Source organism: Melanerpes formicivorus, unplaced genomic scaffold (genome assembly GCF_026170545.1).
Source record: "Melanerpes formicivorus ecotype bairdi unplaced genomic scaffold, bMelFor1.0.p_v2 SCAF_25, whole genome shotgun sequence".
Lineage (NCBI taxonomy): Eukaryota > Metazoa > Chordata > Aves > Piciformes > Picidae > Melanerpes > Melanerpes formicivorus.
The window spans coordinates 2,057,448-2,070,676 of NW_027142377.1; the positions used below are offsets into that span (position 1 = coordinate 2,057,448).

Consider the following 13,229-nt stretch of genomic DNA (forward strand, 5'->3'; position numbering starts at 1 on the left):
AACCTCCTGTGCTGTAGTTTGTATCTGTTGCCCCTTTTCCTATCACAGGGTGCAAGTGAGCAGAGGCTGCCCCTGTCCCCTCCCTCTTGACCCCCAGCCCTCAGATATTTATAACCATTTTTAAAATCCCCTCTCATTCTCCTCCTATCCAGACAAAACAGCCCCAGGGCTCTCAGCCTCTCCTCACCAGGCAGTGCTCCAGTCCCTTCAGCATCCTTGTAACCCTCCCTTGGACACTCTCAAGTAGATCCCTGCCCCTCTTGAACTGGGGAACCCAGAACTGGATGCAATATTCCAGGTGAGGTCTCAGCAGGGCAGAGTAAAGGGGGAGGAGAACCTCCCTGGGTCTGCTGGACACACTCCTCTCAATGCACCCCAGGATCCCATTGGCCTTCCTGGCCACAAGGGCACATTGCTGTCCCATGGAGAACTTCTTGTCCACCAGGAGTTTGCCAATGTTCTAGAGATATTATAGGGTACAGAGCACATTTGGGACAGTTTTGGTCTGTGTTTCAGCCTCTGGCTAAGGAGGTTGAAGCAGGAAAGTATTTGTGCCAGGATGTGATGTAGAACTGCTTAGGTCTGCTTGAGGGAGGCCACAACACGAGGACCAGTGCCTGACCAACTCTGGCCAGGCATTGGAATAGTTTGCCCAGGGAGGTGGTGGAGTCCCCATCCCTGGAAGTGTTCAAGAAACATGTGGACATGGCACTTGGGGACATGGTTTAATGTCCATGGTGGTCTTAGGTTGAAGGTTGGACTTGGTAATCTTAAAGGTCTCTTCCAACCAAAACAATTCTGTGATTCTATGACCTTGTAGAGACACAGGACAGCGAACTCAAGTCTACCTAAAGGACAGCCTCTCTCCTAGCATTCCAGAGCTTAATTAGGAGATAAAACTCAAAGTCCATCATAAGAGTGTGCAAGTAGTGCTCTGTCTCTAGCAATATCTGTTCAGTTCTCCCAGTGCAGGACATCCCCTATGCAAAACAATCCCATGGGATAAAGGTGCCCTGCTCCCTGAAACAAGCCCTAGGTGTGCTCCCTATCTATTCAGCAGGCTCTTGTCACAGTGTATTCCTCCAGCCTGCTCCTTTGCTCCTTCACTTTGGGAAGCAGAGGATTTTCCCCCTCCTGGCTGAGCACACAAAGTGTGGACCATTATGTCCACATCCATGCTGGCTCTGATTTAAAAAGCTGACTGTCATCAAGCATCAATGTCACCAGGGAGCTAGGTATGGTCCAGACAACTGCTTGGACCAATCTTGTTAATGACTTATGTGCAACTGTGAAAGAACATGGAAACCTTCTTTGCCAGAATGCCAGAGGAATTTTTAACCCTCCATGGAGCATATTAGACTTTGAATCATAGAGTTGTAGAATGGTCTGAGTTGGAAGGAACCTCCAAAGGTCATCTAGTCCAACCCTTTCTGCAGTCAGCAGGGACATCCTCAACTAGATCAGGTTGCCCATGGCCCTGTTGAGAGTTTTTCTAGGGATGGAGCCTCAGCCACTTCCCTGGGCAACCTGTTGCAGTGTTCCAGCACCCTCATGGTGGCTGGAGAGCAGCCAGGCAGAAAGGGACCTGGGGGTACTGGCTGATAGTAGGCTGAACATGAGCCAGCAGTGTGCCCAGGTGGCCAAGAAGGCCAATGGCATCCTGGCCTGGATCAGTGTATCTTGACAGAGGTGCCATGCCTAAAGAAGTCCTGCTGAAGGCATGATTTTGTTTCCCAAGTCAGTGTCTCTTTTGCCTCCTCCTGGAATATACATTTCTTTGCTTATGCTCTTGGCATGGCTGCACATATTTTCTCTTCTCTTCAGGGGTGCTTTGCTTTGTTGTCATAGCAATGCCTTCTAACTCCTGTACTCACCAGTCCCTTTTTCAGGTTCCTGCAGGCTGCAACCAGTCCCTCACTGTGATGATCACATCTCCTAGCAGCTTTCATGCCTCTTGTTTTTTCCAATCTGGTAGCTATAGGCACATTCAGTAGCACAGTTCCAAAGAATTCTGGCCCAAACAGGTTTGCAGCTTGAGCTTGAGGGAAAAAAAAGAAAAAGAAAGCAGACAATAGCATTCTTTGTATCTGTTTGGGGGGTTCATTGTTCTGCTGCTGAGCTATGCTATCAACATTTTTATTCATTCATCCTCTTAGCAGTTTTTGGACAGACTTGCCTTGGTGATCTTGCCATTGGGGATGAGGTGCACCAGGCTCATCTATGTTCCTTGAGGGCTGTTGGTCCTGAGGTCATAGAATTCTAGAGTCATAGAATTGCTCAGGTTGGAAGGTACCTTAGAGATCAGCTACCCCAACCCCCCTACCATATGGGCAGGGACACCTCTCAACTAGACTTGGCTGCTCAAGGCCTCATCCAGCTTGGCCTTGAACACCTCCAGGGAGGAGGCAGCCTCAACCACACTGGGCAACCTATTCCAGAGTCTCACCACCCTTGTACTGATGAACTTCTCCCTAAGATCCAGTCTAAACCCACTCCCTTTCAGCTTCAAACCATTCCCCCTTGGCCTGTCGCTAGACACCCTTAGGAAAAATACCTCTCCAGCCTTCCTGCAGGATCCCTTCAGCTACTTGCAAGGCAGCTCTAAGGTCCCCCTGGAGCCTTCTCTTCTCCAGGCTGAACACCCCCAGCTCCCTCAGCCTGTCCTCACAGCAGAGCTGCTCCAGCCCTTGGATCATCTTTGTGGCCTCCTCTTGATACACTCCAATAGCTCTGTGTCCTTCTCATGCTGAGGACACCAGAACTAGAGGCAGGATTAGAGGTGAGATCTGAGCAGAGCAGAGCCAAGGGGCAGAATCCCCTCTCTTGCCCTGCTGCCCACACTGCTCTGGCTGCAGCCCAGCACACAGCTGCCTGCTGGGCTGCATGAGGGCACTGCTGGCTGCTGGGGTTCTTCTCAGCAACCAATACCCCCAGGTCTTTTTCTTCAGGTCTACTCTCAAGCCCCTCTGCACCCAGCCTGGATTTTTGCCTGAGATCATGATCACAAGAGCAATGTGAGGTTGGGAAAAGGCCAGCTCAAAAAAACAAAAAAGTCCCCTTCTGCTGTCCAGTCTCACTCAACAGCTTTCCCTCCACAAAGCTCCACTTTTAGAGGCTCCTCACCTCCCCTTGTGTATAGCTCCACCTCAAACAGCTGGTGAGGTAGAGCTCTTCAGCTGTTCACTGCTCAGCCGGGCAGGAAAGAGTTAAAGCTACAGGAGTGAAAGAGATCAATTTCTTGAACTCTCTCCCCTCACCCAGGGCAATCCTTTAGCAGGAAGTGGATAATGTCAACCATGGGATACTGCTGGATGTAGGCAAAGTGGGATGGGGTAAGAACTCAGCTTTGCACTCCACTTTTGGGCCCAGCTTTGCTGCAGGTTTCCCTGTCCCTGAACAAGTCACTCCCTCTATCCTGCACATCAGGGCAAGAGAGAGCAAACGTTTTTCTGCCTCTCTTGGGATAGCAAAATACTTCTAAGCCCATCTAGGCTTAGGTATCCCCATGGAAGGGATAATGAGATACTAGGTAGGGAGAGCATAGACTTTCTTTGACGTTTCTGCTGTCCCTGGCAGAACACAGAATAGAGAGCTACGGTCTCAAAGTACTCAGGTTCACAGATTGCATGAGGTTAGAAGGGACCCTCAAAGGGCATCTTGTCCAACCCCCTCATGCACTCACCAGGGACACCTCCAGTTAGAGCAGGCTGCACAGGGACACATCCAGACTGAGCTTTAATGTCTCCAGGGACACAGCCTCAGCCCTGGGCAGCCTGTGCCAGTGTCTCACCACTCTCCTTCTGCAGAACTCCCTCCTGATGTCCAACATCAGTCTGCCCTGCTCCAGTTTCAAACCATTGTCCCTCATCCTAGCACTCCAAGCCCTTCTGAATAGTCCCTCCCCAGCCTGCCTGGAGCTCCCCTGCAGATACTGAAATGCAGCTCTAAGGTCTCCCTGAAGCCTTCTCCTCTCCAGGCTGAACAGCTCCAACTCTCCCAGCCTGTCCCCATGGCAGAGGTTCTCCAGCCCTCTGAGCATCTTTGCACCCTCTCCATCAGGCCCACATCTCTCTTGTGTTGGGGGCCCTAGAGCTGGGCACAGTAGTGCAGGTGAGGTCTCACCAGAGCAGAGTATTCTTAGTAACTGCCCTGAACTAAGACAGGGATGCTACTTTGAGCAGTGTACCTCGATTGCAGATTAAGTCCTACCTCCATGCATTCCTCCTGGGTGTTCTGCAGCTGCTGATTTTGTAAGTGGATGGGGAATGCTTTCACAAGATGGGGTGATTCTACCATCTTCCAGTGCACAGCTCTCACAGAATGGTAGGGGTTGCAAGGGACCTCTGAAGATAATCAAGTCCTAACCCCCTGCCAGAGCACAATTGCCTAAAGCAGGTCATACAGAAACATGTGCAGGTGGGCCTTGCAAGTCTCCAGAGATGGCGACTTCACTGCCTCTCTGGGAAGCCTGCTCCAGTGCTCTGCCATTCCCCAAGGCAAAGAAGTTCCTTCTCATGTTTAGATGGAACTTACTCCATTCAAGTTTATGTCCATTACCTCTTGTCCCATCATTGGGGACTACTGAGCAGAGTCTGGCCCCATCTTCCTGACACCCACCCCTTGGATATTTGTGAGTATTGCTAAGATCCCTCCTCAGCATCCTCCTCTCCAGGCTAAACAGCCCCAGCTCCCTCATCTTTCCTTGTTGTCCCCACAGCATCTTAGTGGCCCTGCACTGGACTCTCTGCAGTAGTTCTTCAGCTGGGGTGCCCAGCACTGGCCAGAGTGGTGCAGGTTGTTGATGCGAGCCACGTATGGGAGAGGACAGATGAGGCTTCCAAAGCAGGCAGCCCAAGGAGCCCATAGCCTATATGCTCACCCCCAAGTATTTTCTTGAGACAGATTATTCCAGGCTTGCATTCCACCCTTACCACACAGAATCCAAATCCCAGAAGAGAGATGGTTGCTGCTCCAAAGAGCTTTGTTCATTGCACAGGGGCTGCATGTGGCTGCTGGCTGCTGTTTTGTTGCTGTTGGAATTAGTTTCAATGTGAATCCATAGCGTGGTAGGCGCAGACGCTACACCATTGAAAGCAATTTTAGAGGAACTTGTGCTTTAATGAAACTTGGATTTCAGTCCCAAAGAGACTATCAAGCAGGAGCATTCCTTATTTACTTGTCTTTGTAAACATTTACATTCAAATTTGGATTGTTGTTGTTGTTGCTGTTGTTTTTTAAATCAAAGATGTCTGCTTTCTTTTCCCTTATTTTTTTTCCTCCCTCCTCTTTTTCCCCCCAAAAGCAGGAATATTTATCTTTGAATCCTCCAACAGCTTTGGAATGCAGCCTCCACACAGACTTTAATAGCAAAAAAACCACTTCTTCTGACTCAGGAACCATTTGATGAAATGTCTAGAGAAGCAAAGAAGCAGCAGCAGCAGCAACAACAACAAAAAAGCTTTGCACAGATGCTTCCTTGTGACTAACAGAAGGTCCACCCAGAGTGGAGCAAGCCTGAGTACGTTTGTCATCTGTGGGTGTATTTTCCCCATACATTCATTTTTAAAGCTATGCAGCAGAGCACTACAAAATTATAGTTTTACAAATAAGCATTATTTGACCATCATGGGGCTGAGCTGATGACTCAGGCTGTGACCTCCATGCAAGTCATTTGATTTCCTTGTTCCTCGCTAAGCCTTGCTGGGAAACAGGCTGAGGGGGGACAAAAAGGGAAAGAGGAAATAAGGAGGAAAAGGAAAAAAGAAAAAGGAAACGAAGGAAAGAAGGAGAAGGGGAAGGGGAAAGGGAAGAGGAAGGGGAAGGGGAAGGAGAAAGGGAAGGGGAAGGGGAAGGAGAAAGGGAAAGGGAAGGGGAAGGGGAAAGGGAAGGGGAAGGAGAAAGGGAAGGGGAAGGAGAAGGAGAAAGGGAAGGGGAAGGGGAAAAGAAAGAGGAAGGGGAGGGGGAAAAGGAAGGGAAGGGGAAGGGGAAAGGAAAGGAAAAGGAAGAAAAGGAAGAAAAGGAAAAGGAAAGAAAAAAAGAGAAATCCAGAAGACCTTCCTGACAATGTGTTCTGTAGCTCAGCTCTGTGTGTTGACACAAGCCTGGGAAGAAAAGCTGCACAGCTGCTGGCTGGATGTCTGCGCCCAGCCCTGTAGGAGTTGTGTGTGGCCCAGTGTTTCTGGAAAGCGATGCTCCTCCAAACATGGCTTGTGGAGTCTGACCTACTGTAAATCACCAGCAGCAGAAGACTTGCAGTCAGCTGCCAGTACTGGTAGTGTCCCACCAATATCATCACAGTGTCCCTTTGTCATTGTGGGACTCCTGGCAAAATGCATGTTCTGTTTCCAGCCTCATAACACTCAGCCATCTCTGCCCTTCTGCTTACTTTCTGATAGCACATTTTAGTGCAGCAGTGGAACAGGTTGCCCAGGGAGGTAGTTGAGGACCCATTCCTGGAGATATTCAAGGTGAGGCTTGACAGGGCTGTGGGCAACCTGATCTAGTTGAGGATATCCCTGCTGACTGCAGGGAAGGTTGGACTAGATAGGAGGTCCCTTCCATCTCAGACTGTTCTGTGATTCTATAAGGTCACACAGGAACAGATCCAGGTGGGCCCTGAAAGTCTCCAGAAATGGAGGCTCCACCGCCTCTCTGGACAACCATGTACATAAAGAAGTTATTGGACTAGATGATCTTTGGGGGTCCCTTCCAACCCAAACCATTCTGTGATTCTATGATTTGACCTGAGAGCTAAACATTTGCACATAAAGGCATTTTGTAACTAAACTCACTTCATTACATCCAGGAAGCAGCACAGTTGTGTAGTGTTTTCAGCTGGCCCTTGCAGTCCACTAGCATTTTACAGAATACAGAATTAAGCAGGTTGGGAAAGACCTTTGAGAACATCAAATCCAACCCTATCACCCAACACCATCTAATCAACTAAACCATGGCACCAAGTGCCTCATCCAGGCTCTTTGTAAACACTTCCAGGGATGTAAACACTTCCACCACCTCCCTGGGCTGCACATTCCCATGGCCAATCTCTCTTTCTGGGAAGAATTTCTTCCTAACATCCAGCCTAAACCTCCCCTGGCACAGCTTGAGACTGTGGTCTCTTGTTTTGAACACTTCCTCACTGTTCTTAAATTGTGAGGCAAATCTCAAAGAATTTCCAGGTTGCTCTGCTTTTAAAGACCTGCTCCATGGAGAAGACAAGGGGCAATGAGTACAAGTTAATCCTTGGGAGATTCTGATTGGACTCCAGAAGAAAATCATGACAACAGTTAGACATTGGAATCATCTCCCAAGGGAAGTAGTGGATTCCCCTACACTGGGCAGTTTTAAGACTCAGCTTAACAGGACCATCTCATTTCAACTATTATTACATAGAAAGGTTGGATCAGATGATGGTAGAATCCTAGAATGGCTTAGGTTGGAAGGGACCTCAGGGGTCATCTACTCTAACCTCCCTGCCATGGACAGGGACACCTCTCAACTAGACCTGGCTGCTCAAGGCCTCATCCCATGTGGCCTTAAACACCTCCAGTTAGGAGGCATCCACAACCTCTCTGGGTAATCTGTTCCAGAGTCTCACCACCCTCATGCTGAAGAACTTCTTCCTCAGCTCCAGTCTAACCCTGCTCTCCCTCAGCCTCAAACCATTCCCCCTTGGCCTGTCTCTGGACATCCTTATGAAAATTCTCTCTGCAGCCTTCCTGTAGGATCCCTTCAGCTACTGGAAGACAGCTGTTAGGTCCCTCCAGAGTCTTTTCTTCTCCAGGCTGAACAACCTCAGCTCCCTCAACCTGTCCTCATAGCAGAGCTGCTACAGCCCTTGGATCATCCTTATGGCCTCCTCTGGACTCCAGCAGCTCTGTGTCCTTCTTTTGATCAGGACATCAGAACTAGAGGCAGGATTGGAGGTGGGGGTCTCAGCAGAGCAGTCAAGGGGCAGAACCCCCTCTCTTGCCTTGCTGTAGCCCAGCACACAGCTGCCTTCTGGGTTGCAGGAGGACACTGTTGGCTCCTGGGGAGCTTCTCAGCAACCAACACCCCCAAGTCTTTTTCTTCAAGGGCTACTCTCAAGCCACTCTGCACCCAGCCTTCATTTGTACTTTAGTCCCTTCCAACCTGGCATTCTGTGATTCTGAGATACTCTTTGCTAGACACATCTGGGTGCCCTTCCTGGCTTTTCTTTAGAGCACACCTGTGTTAGGTTTTTGAAGTCTTCTTTGCAGAAGATAGCAAGAAGGAGAAAATAAATTCCTTTAATGGCACTGGGGACCGTAGGCAATCTCCTGGCTCCAGGAGCTGGGGCTTGTCTGATTTGCCTCCTTGCTTTACATAACTTTCCAGCTTATTCTCCTGTTGTTATTCATTGCTTTTGGTTTTGTTCTGTTTTGCTTTCACTGTGCTTTCCCCTCAGTTTCTACCTAAGGGGCCTTGCTCTATTTTGAGGAGAGGTTATCTTAAAAAGAAATCTATTTAACTTTGACTCCTTCTTTCTGGTTGCCAGTTCTGTGAGCCTCTCCTTCCAACCTTCCATCTAGTGTAATCACTACCTAGGAACAGCAACATTAAGTTTTCCATACATAGAGGGTGACTTATTAGGTGGCAACTCTGATGCATCTATACCATACCTTGAAGGCACAATCTTGCTTCAGAGCTGACTCATGAGTGGATTTCAGTGCCATAGCCAAATAAATTCTTGCCCTTCTTAGTTGGCATTGCCTGTCTATCAGGTGCTGGTATTACTGCATCAGAGGTGGAAAGTGGTTCGTGCTTCTTGCTCTGCCATTTGAGTTATGTGTTTGGTATGTGAGACACTGGAACAGGTTGCCCAGGGAGGTTGTGGCTGCCCCCTCCCTGGAGGTGTTCAAGGTCAGGTTGGATGAGGCCTTGAGCAACCTGGTCTAGTGTAGGTGTCCCTGCCCATGGCAGGGGGGTTGGAACTAGATGGTCTTCATGGTCCCGTCCAATCTAAACCATTCTATGAATCTATGAACAAGAGAGGCCAATGACATGAGGTGAGCAAAGCCAGTGTTTCCCTATGCATCTGTCTTGCTAGCAGGATGAGCTGTTGGGCCCCTGATGCTGTAAGCTGTCCTTGTCCATCGTGGTCCACCTGGGACAAGACAGGGATCCAGGATGTGGGGATGGGTGAGACCTGCAAAAGGACCTGTGTAACAGACAAGCCTGATGAGTGATAGTGAAATGAACCCCAGGAGGGTGACTCCTCTCTCTTCTGAGCATGCAGAGCTGCTGAAGCTGAGTCACAGTCCCAGCCATTTAGAAGGATGGGGGGCTGGAATGAAATATAGCAACAATTAACAAAAGAGAAAAGTAATGAATAAGAGCCTCCTCCATTTAATTTTCCTTATGGATGTTATTGATTCATCACTCCAGCAGTCCTGGCTCCCACCCAGGATGCAAAGGGCACAATGTAAGTTGTCTGGAGGCAATGGCTGTGGAAAATAAGGAATATTCCTGATGAGTATTTTGTGCTGGAATTCTTTCTGTACATGTCCTCACATTTGCTGTGTAGAACATCAGGGATTATTCTGAATTACTGTGCTTTTGAAGCTGGCTATTACCAAGTGGATAGCATCAGTCACTGCCAGTCCTTCTTCTGGGAGCAGCTGATGCAGCAGAAGCTTCTTCCCTTGTGCCTTTATTCCATGCCTCTGTATATAGCACCCTACAACTGGAGGAGGTGGTGGGCTGTGCGAGGCAGTGGCTGAAGCTCCAGCTCACAGCCCACCACCTCCTCCAGTTTTCCCCATTGTTTAAGTCCCACCTGCTTTCCTGTAGCACAGCAACAGCTAAGCCCAGAAGCAAAAGCTTGTGCCAGCAATGCATGGGCTGGCTGGGCTGCATGCGGTGCAGGGTAGAGGTGGTGCAGCATACAGGTGGGATGCGTGCAGGCTGCTGGCTCACCCATGAACCCCAAAGGTGGCTGTTTAACTACACAGTCTACCCTAAACCAAGGGAATTCCTTTGGGCATCTATTCTCATGAAGGTTGCAAAGGTATTATTTTCCTGCCTCTTTGCCAGATTTAGCTGGAATTGGACAACAGGTTTAAAAGCATTGGAATGGGGGAGGAGGGTGGGAAAGGAGAAGAAAACAGACAGCTGGAGCCTGTAAGCCTCATTTTATTAGGAAGCCAGGCTTAAAAAAAAAGAGAGAGAGTTTAACCTCTAGTTATTAAAATGTTTGGATTTGTCTTGAATATTTAGCTATGCAAAGAGGGGTCTTGAACATAAGTACTGTGAGGAGGAGCTGAGGGAGCTGGGGTTGTTCAACCTGGAGAAGAGGAGGCTGAGAGGAGACCTCATTGCTCTGGACCTGAAGGGATGCTGGAGTAAGGTGAGGGCCAGCCACTTCGACCAGGCAACAAGTGATAGGACAAGAAATGGCCTTAAGTTATACCAGGGGAGGTTTAAGAAAAAATTATTCACTGAAAGGGTCATTGGCCACTGGCACAGGCTGCCCAGGGAAGTGATGGAGTCTCCATCCCTGGGGGTGATGAAAACACATTTGGATGAGGAGCTTAGGAACATGGTCTAACAGTTGTGTGCAGGAAGATGTTAGTTATGGTTGGACTCAATGATATTAAAGTCTTTTCCAGCCAGGTGATTCTATGAGCTGAGGAAGAGTAGGTTTAGACTGGAGCTTAGGAAGAAGTTCTGCAGTATGAAGGTGGTGCTTCCTCCCTAGGGGGTGTTCAAGGCGAGGCTGGATGAGGCCTTGAGCAGCTGAGTCTAGTTGAGAGGTGTCCCTACCTATAGCAGAGTAGGTATCTCTTGAGATCCTTTCCAATGTAAGCCATTCCATGGTTCTATGATTCCATGCAAGCTGATTTTTATCCAGACCAGTTAATAAAAAGGTGTTATCACTGGAGATGTTTGAGAGATTGTTTCTCTTTTACCTATGTGAGTGAAAGGAAGATGGAAAAAATCATGAAGAATGGAGCAAAACTACAAGAGGGTAGATTCAGATTGGATGTCAAGATGAAGTTCTTCCCCATGAGGGTGGTGAGACCCTGGCACAGGTTGCCCAGGGAGGTGGTGGATGCCTCATCCTTAGTGGTTTTTCAGGCCAGGCTGGCTGTGGCTGTGAGCAACCTGCTGTAGTGTGAGGTGTCCCTGCCCATGGCAGCGGGGGTGGAACTGGATGATCCTTGAGGTCCCTTCCAACCCTGACAGCTCAATGATTCTATGATTATATATGTGGAAAGGCAAAGTGGAGGAGTAGAAGAGATTATGAGCAAACAGAGGAGCAATGCTGATCATATACAGTTAAAATAATTTTTACCATGGTAACAAAAAAATAACCTCCCCTAGAATGCTCTTGGATGTATAGAACTAAAGTAAGCAAAGACAGCGATGAAGTACGTCTGATTTAGCACATAATTCATGGCAGCTCCACTGAAATTCTTAATGAAGTGTGATATTTTCCTCTTCACAACCACTTCCTGAAAACCAAAGCTCTCAAATCTCATTTTAATCTTCATTTCCAGCAGTCACCAGCAAAATCTGATCCAGGAGTCAATTAGAAAGGTTCCTCCTCTGCACCAGGTATCACAGAATTACAGAACGGTAGAGGTGGGAAGGGACCTCTGAAGATCATCAAGTCCAACCTCACTGCTAGAGCAGGATCACCTAGAGACTGCTTCCAAAGGCCTGCAGTGACAGGACAAAGGGCAACAGCTTCAAACTAAAGAAGAACAGATTTAGATTGGATGTTAGGAACAAGTTCTGCACCATGATGGTAGTGGAACACTGGAACAGGCTGCCCAGGGAGATGGTTGAGACCCTATTCCTGGAGATACTCAAGGTGAGGCTCAACAAGGCTCTGGGCAACCTAGTTGAGGATGCCCCTGCTTACTGCAGAGAGGGTTGGACTAGGTGTCCTTGGGAGGTCTCTTCCAACTCAGACCATTCTATGGTTCTATAAGGTCACACAGGAACAGATCCAGGTGGGCCTTGAAAGTCTCCAGCAATGGAGGCTCCACCGCCCCTCTGGACAGACTGCTCCAGTGCTCTGCCACCCTCAAGGTAAAGAAGTTCCTTCTCATGTTTAGATGGAACTTCCTCTATTCAAGTTTATGCCCCATTATATCTTGTCCTGTCACTGGGGACCACTGAGAAGAGTCTGGGCCCATCTTCCTGGCACCCACCCCTTAGCATTAATAAGATCCCCACTCCCAGCCTCCTCTTCTCCAAGCTAAACAGCCTCAGCTCTCACAGCCTTCATTATCTCCCTGATGTGCATTGAATCGCTCTGTAACTATTCTAACTTCCTGCACAGACTTGGAGATTGCTAAATCTTCTTTTCCACAGGTACCAGAAAAAACTTTGGATCCTACAAAGCTCATATTCCTGTGCCTGTCTTGCAGTAAATGAGCAGAGTCTGGAAAAGGGAGATACTTGGATTTAAACAGAGTCATAGGGAACACTTTCCCTCCAGCAGTTAGGATTTGCTGGTGAATAAAATTATTTGTAAGCAGAAACTTTGCTTGGTTCTTGTGTGGAAGAAGCTACATATGAAAGGGGGAAAAAAAGAGTGAATCTAAACCCTAGAGTCTGTGTCTTGCTGCTCTAAGCCAGCTCTCTGAAAGGAAATGGTCAAAACCTTGTCAATCGTTAAGAATTAATTTGTTTACCAGATGTGCAGAATAATCCTGTGAATAGATATATATATATTTAAAAGAAATGGGGAAATCTGACTCCTTAGTGAGGATCAGGGCTTGCCACTCCTGTTTCATTGACATCAGCAGGACTCCTTGTGTCACAGAGGGCAAATATTTTCTGGGTGTGGATTTTTGTTCCGAACCCTCCTACGTCATTTACTTACACGCCATGGTTACATGGTCAGGGCCTGCTCTGGGTGACATTTTTATTCCCATCTGCCCCACACTGATGGTCAAATGTCTGTGAGCTTCTTGGACTCAGAGCCAGAGTACTAACACATGTGGCCTGGGTTGGATCTAGTACAGCAGGAGTAGGAGGCCTCCTCCAGGTGCACCAGAAGGTCTTAGTGGAAGGTTAGTGCTGTATGGTTGAAAAGGGTCATTCAGCTGGGGTAGCTACTAGAAAGCCAGTAAGGACACTCATTCTCTTCTCCACCTTGTTGGACCTACACAAATAGGTCTAATCTAAACCTCCCCTGTCACTTTGATGGAGTTGTCCATCTAGCATCCACAAGGGATTTCAAGGATACCAGC

At 48.3% G+C, this 13,229-nt stretch overlaps 1 long non-coding RNA gene across 1 annotated transcript in view; it reads left to right on the forward strand.

Annotated features, from left to right (window-relative positions):
* LOC137448513 (uncharacterized) overlaps nt 1–12,547 on the forward strand; it is a 39,592-nt gene extending 27,045 nt beyond the window's left edge. Inside the window, exon 4 of the long non-coding RNA XR_010989115.1 lies at nt 12,346–12,547. This is a non-coding gene — a long non-coding RNA (uncharacterized lncRNA). The remainder of the gene's footprint in view (nt 1–12,345) is intronic.
* The last annotated feature ends 682 nt before the right edge of the window (nt 12,548–13,229 follow it).